Genomic DNA, 6,000 nt, shown 5'->3' with positions numbered 1-6,000 from the left:
TGCCACGAGTCAGTGACTTGGAGTTTACTCTTCACACTTGCAAGGGGCATCCGGGACAGTGCAGAGGAGCTGCTCACTTGAAATGCCTTAGGTGCGGAGGTGTGAGTCAACGAGGGGGGCGAGGAAGGAGGCAAAATGCAGGCAATGGCACTCACGACGTATGGTTGGCATAGCAGCTGTGTTGTTCAGGGGTTATAGACAGGCATCTCTGGAGGTAAGCTGCATGTATCCTAGCTGAGGGTGCCATCCACATGCACAGGGAGGAGATGCTAGCTTAGGGATGTCCAGCAAAGACAGGGCAAGGTCCACACACAGGTTTTAGGATCAGAGAGCTGCATGAATGCAGAGGAGCCTGGAAGCCAGTGACTGATGTGGACATCTTCGTAGCATTTGGTATTTATTTATTTTTACATAGGATAAACAAATTTGAATGTCGGAGCAAGTTTGTGTGGTTCTCTAAAGGTTCAGCAAGACGCCAGGCAGGTGCTGGCTTGGGGCAGGGATATGAGACAGCATGTGGTGAAGCCTCTTCAGCCGGAACAGTGTTTGAGGGGACGTGGTGTCCCCTGCCACAGTCAGCAGGAGCTCCATGCGCATGGGATATTCAATTTAAAGCTGGCATTGCATTTGCTGACTGGGCCCTATATTTTAACTACACATTTAAAGCCTGCCTATACTGACTGAGAGCATTTGTCTGCTCAGGAGTAACTCCGCCGCACCCAGCGTGGGCCAGGTCCCTGTGTCCTGAGGAGCCCCGTGCTGAGCCGCAGGCTCTGTGTGGCACCTGGAGGGCTGGGAGGTGGCACTGGGGGACGTGATGGTGTGTGCTGCGGGGACACAAGGTGCGGGTTTTGGAGACAAGATGGGGAGATGTGTGGGGAGGGAGAGGGGTGGTCCCTGTGGGGGACATGGGAGAGTGGTGTTTAGGGACACCAGAGTGCTGCTTGGGTACACGAGAGAGTGGTGCTTGGGGACACGAGGGGTGGCCCGTGAGGACATCAGCGGGGATGAGGAGGACACTCGGGGACACAAGCAGCCCGTGCGAACGACGGGGACAGATAATGACGCGACACGGCCTCGCCCCCAGTGCTGCGAGGGCCTGCCCTGCGGGCCGCCAGGAGGCGGGCACAGCGGCGTCGAGGCGCGGCATCCCCACCCCCCCCCTCAAAACTACAACCCCCAGCGTGCCCCGCGCCTCGCTTCCGGCCGGGCTCTTGCGCCGGGAGGCCAGCGGCGGCGAGGAAGCCCCGCCCCCGGCGGCGGCAGGCGGCGCTGCGGTTGGTCGGCGGCGCTGCCGCTCAGAGCGGGGTCGGAGGTCAGAGTGCGCGGAGGTGAGCGGCGGTGCTGGGGACTCGTGGTGCGGAGCGGCTGCGGCCCGGGGGGGCCCCGGGGAGCCGGGGGGGGAGGGGGGGGCGCGGCGCCGCCGGGCCTCGGGAGGCGGCGGGGCCCGGCCGGGCGGGGCCCGGCGGAGGCGTGGGGCCGCCGTGGGCCGGGCCGGGGAAGGGGGAGGCCCGGCCGGGGAGGTTGGGGAGGGGGGGGGTGGCTAGGCCCCGGTTCCCGGTGGGGCCCCCCCCCGGGGGAGGGAGGCGGGGAGCGGAGGGAGGCCGCGGAGGTGGGGGGGGGGGACGTGGCGGGGCCTGGGCCGCTCGGAGCCGCTGGGAGCCGCTGGGAGCCGGGCCGCGGCTCGGGGCCGCACGGGGCTCGGGGCCGCACGGGGCTCGGGGCCGCACGGGCCGCCGCGGTGCTGGGCCCATGGGGCGAGACGCTGGGGGGCCGGGGGGGGGGGGCGGCGGGGGGGGGGGCCGGGGGCTGAGGGAGGGGAGGAGGGCTGCCCCCCCGGCGGCGGGAGGGGAGGGAGGGGGGCGGCAGCGCCGGGGAGGGCCCCTGGGGATGTGGGGGAGGAGGAGGTTGGGGTCCTTCCCCCCCCCCCCCCCCCCCCTTTTTTTTTTTAACCTCCTCCTTTTGAGGTTTTTGGCCCCCTGTCTCAGATCCTAAGGCTCTGGAGGCAGCTTGAGGGCGAGCAGCGCGGAGCTGGCGGCTCGTCTCGTCGCGGGCAGTGGGAATTTTGCCTCCCTTCCTCTCCTTGCTGCTGCGCTGTTGCGGGTGTTTCTTCTCGGCTGGGACGTGTGGGGAGATGTTGGCGTTCGCCCCTCGTGCGCTGTCTCTCACGAGTCTGTGTCTGGTGGATTTACGTGGTCGTTGCTGGTCTGTCTGCTCATAAGCCTAACCCTCGATTTACCTTTCCTCTGCTTAATCCTTCTCCTTACTGAGCTCTGGGTTTCAGCGGTGGGTGGGTGGATAGCTGCCGCCTGCTCTGAGCTCTTAATGCCCCTTCAGTTGCAGTGGAAGGGACCGGGGAGTTTCCCGTTTGGTTAAAGCCTGCGGCACACCTCGGGAAGGGCGAGGTGCGCGGGGCGCTGGGCGGGCGCAGCTCCGTGAGGCTCGTCCCATCAGGTGTTAACAGAGAGTTGTTTGGGAGCTTTGTTTTTCTAAAGGTAGCTGGAATTGATTTTACCATTCGGTGGTGCATCTCTTCGCTTTGTGTTGAAGTTGGTGTATGAGTTTTTTATTCCAAGAAAGAATTGTTCTTAAAATAAATAACGTGTTAGAGGTCCAGTTGGTTACTCTTCAGTGTGTGGGCTTGGGAAGTTGGATTTCAGATATTTTTGTTCCCTTTGAAGCACTGAATTCTGGTCTTTGCAGCTGAATTTTGATGTTAATTTATTGCATGGACTAAATACTTGTCTCATTTCAAAGAGTGGCCCTCTTACGGTTCTTGTTTCTGTCAAACTTTGGGTGGCTGTACATGAGTGGTGTAGTTTTGTTTCTCAAAAAAAAAAAGTGCTATAGCCAGACAGATTTGAGTGTTACCAAAACCCGGAAGAAGAAGAAACCCACCTAAAGCATTGAGAAGAAAACGCGCTGATGTGCTTGATGCTAAATAAAGCTTTTGGATTGGGCATACGCTGGAATGGTTTGCTGTGGCCTTAAGGTTCTGCTTTGCAGTTGACAGATACTTCACTTCAATTTGATTTTTATTTTATTTTTTTTTTACTATTATTATTCTTTTCCTCCTTTTAATTTTGGAAGTAAAGTTCTGGAAGAGGCTTAAGTGTGTGAAGTTTTTGCGCTTGACTCTGCTCCTGGACGGACCCAGTAGCCAGCTCCGGGTACAGGGCAGCAGGGCTGTAGGACGCAGGGCTGGTGCTGTGCAGGCGTGGGGCTGGCTGTCGGCGCCGTCTCCGTAGGAGGGCACGGGAGGCTGTAAAGCAGCTGTGCCTCTTTCGCAAGGGTGGATCTGAAGCGCACGTTACCGCTGGAAGCGGTCATCCTGGTGACTCCTGGTGTTTTACTCTGGCGGTACTGAGCGATACAGCAGCGTGGCGCAACGACAGGCAGAGGAGTGGGGGGAAGAGGACGAGCTGGTGCTCACGGAGCGTGTGCTGGAGCAGCGGTGCCAGCCGTTGCTGCCAGGTGCCACCTGGCAACTTCTCTCCCTTAGGAGCGGTCACCTCTGTTGGTCAGATGCCAGCTGAGTGGTTGCGTTCTCTCCAGATACGTTGTGCGGGTGATACCTCACTCCTAACCAACTTTTTTTTTTTTTTAATAACTTCGGTTGTACTCGTTGTAGTTTACTTTTTGTCCTTAACTGGTTGGGTATGAGAGTTATCAGCTTCTGTGCTGGTTTCCCAGGGTCGCTGAGCCGGGGTTGTGTGGAACTCACACCCTGTTGTAGCTGCTGCCCGGCTTGCAGCGTGTATTTGCCTGTCCAACAGGACAGACCTTTGGCAGAGTACAGATTTTATTTTTTTTTTTAACACTTGCAGATTTCATATGTGAAGATCAAACATGAGGAGTATACTAAGATTCGTTTGGCACTCTTAGGTGCCAACCTTCAAGTCCGTGTTTCAGATAACGAAGGTGTGCAGCTGTGCGAGTGCTTTGAGCGACTGTGGCACTTGTGTAAGAAAACCAAGTGACTGCGTGCTTCATTCCGTTAAACAAGAGGCCGGCTGGCTGGCGTTTCTCCTTTCACAGAATTAGGCCGATGTGCAGCAGTAGCTTTCCCTGACTGGAAGCGTAGTAGCTACAAATCTCTGATTTCTGGCGCAGGGAGCTCTGCGGGTTGAGAGCATCGCAGTGCCGTAAATTTCAGAGCTCTTCCCAAAGACCAGGGCTGGGGAGGTTTGAATGAAAACTAAGGTGTGTTATTTGTTTGACAGTGAAGTGCTTGACCACCGGAACGAGCGGGCTGCAGGTAGTTGGGAGCCCCCGTGTTTGGTGCTGCAGCTCAAGGCCAGGAACTCTTCTGAGAGATGTGCAAGCCTTTGGGCTCGATTCAGGAGTACTGAAGTGGAAACGTTACGGCCAGCGTTACACGAGGTTCAGGCGGGATGGCCCGATGGGCTTGCTGACTTCAGGTTTTGTGTGTTTGTGCTGCTAGAGCCAGGATACCTTCTCTGTTCTCTACAAAACGCCGCGCCGGCCCGGGCGCAGGCGTCCTGGGCTGAGCTCGCAGTGGGGTGAGGGGCCGAGCGAGCCAGCAGCTCCCCGGGCTCATCTCCCTCCTGCTTCTGCCAGCGTGGGCGCAGCCCCTCCGCGGAGCTTTGGCGCTCGTCCAGCCCGTCCCTGAGCTGATTCGCCTCACGGAGCCAGCAGGAAACTATCTCGCTTTAACTGTGTTTTATTCTGGCTGCGTTAGCCCTTTCGTGGGTTCCTGTGGTTGAATCGGCTCACGGCGAGGCCTGACGAGCGCAGGACCGGGTGCGAGATAACCGACAGGAGAATAAGGCCGAGAGGGAAGGATGGGCCTGCCTGCTTCTGGCCCCCGAGGGCTCTCGGGGAGGTTAACCCCGTTCTGTGTAGCTTCGCCCCAGGGCATTTCTTACGGCTCCCACGCAGAGGTGGGAGACTGGACCCGAGGGTTCTTGTCTGAACTCAGTAACTCTTTGCTGCAGTACTGAACCCGCTCTTCCCCTGCGGCTTTCCGACCTGTTGTATACATCTGCTCTTACTTCTTTGTTTTAATTTTTGTCGTTTCTCTCCTCTGCGTTTTCTCTAAGTGACCAATCCTTTACTGTGCGGAGCTTCTTCAAACCTCGGCTTAGGTCCGTTTGCTGATCCGCGCTTGCTGGTGGAGGAGGTTTAAAAATACCCAGCAAAACCTCTCTTAAGAGACCAGTCAAGGAGGTGACGAAAGTGGGTTGCCTAGCGGAGGTGGCCTAATAAAACGGGAGCGGAATTGCTGTGCGCATCTTCGGGAGCGCTCCTGGGTGGTCTGCGCGGAGCAGTCGGCGGGCGCGGGTGTCGCTGTGCTGCACGTGAACTGAGCTGTGTTTGTTTCCCAGCCTCGTAGGGAGTGGTAGCCCCAAACCGGCGCCTCCCGCCTCGCTCATTGTGATCTCACAAGCCATCGCGTCTGTGGTGTCACAATGGAAGAGATGCTGGTGCTCGGACAGAGCCCGTGCCTCTGACATAGCGGCCGAGGAACGCAGCGGGAAGAATGAGCTCGAGGAACGGGTGAGAACCGAACCCAGCAGTGCCCTCCGTCCTGTAGTCGGCCCTTCCCGCGTTCGCTCGTCTCGTCTGTGATGCCCCCGTGGTTGGTTTTTAATTGAACTGCCAAGACGTGCATCCCTCTCAGACGAGCAGTCGCCGCTTTGCCCCTGGAACCCCTTCTTCTCTGCTGTTGCCCTCCCGTACTGCGCTGGGTCTAACCTTAGACCGTAAGTTCTTGAGAACAGGGGCCTCTTCGTCTGTGGTGGGGAGAAGCTGCGAGCGATTCTGGAGCGCTGTGAAAACCGAACGATTGAGCCCAAGTTGTATCTGTGATGAGTAATGAGGGGACAACACGTAGGCGTCCCATGGCAGCGCTCGGGGGAAGCGACGTTACACATTTCCCAAAACACGGGCTCGGTTGTCTACCGGTGCCACCGGCAAACCCAGCCAGAAATGGAGTGCTGTCACGGAAGGGTTCTGGATGAACGCTCAAGAGGTGAC

The 6,000-nt window shown here is 58.3% G+C and overlaps 1 protein-coding gene across 19 annotated transcripts in view; it reads left to right on the top strand.

Moving 5' to 3' along the window:
• Nucleotides 1-1,240: 1,240 nt before the first annotated feature.
• Nucleotides 1,241-6,000, top strand: part of ERI3 (ERI1 exoribonuclease family member 3) — a 118,304-nt gene continuing 113,544 nt past the window's right edge. For 7 of the 19 annotated variants that reach the window (XM_035537904.2, XM_035537905.2, XM_035537906.2 and 4 more), the window contains exon 1: nt 1,241-1,331. The gene's annotated coding sequence lies outside the window, so the exon portion shown is untranslated. Of the gene's footprint in view, nt 1,358-6,000 lie in introns of all 19 variants that reach the window. The other 12 variants (XM_050712337.1, XM_050712339.1, XM_050712340.1 and 9 more) reach the window with 6 other exon arrangements.

The sequence above is a fragment of the Cygnus atratus genome, chromosome 8 (genome assembly GCF_013377495.2).
Source record: "Cygnus atratus isolate AKBS03 ecotype Queensland, Australia chromosome 8, CAtr_DNAZoo_HiC_assembly, whole genome shotgun sequence".
In the NCBI taxonomy this organism is placed as follows: Eukaryota; Metazoa; Chordata; class Aves; order Anseriformes; family Anatidae; genus Cygnus; species Cygnus atratus.
The sequence above is the reverse complement of the archived record's forward strand: the minus strand, read 5'-3'. Positions and strand labels throughout refer to the sequence as shown.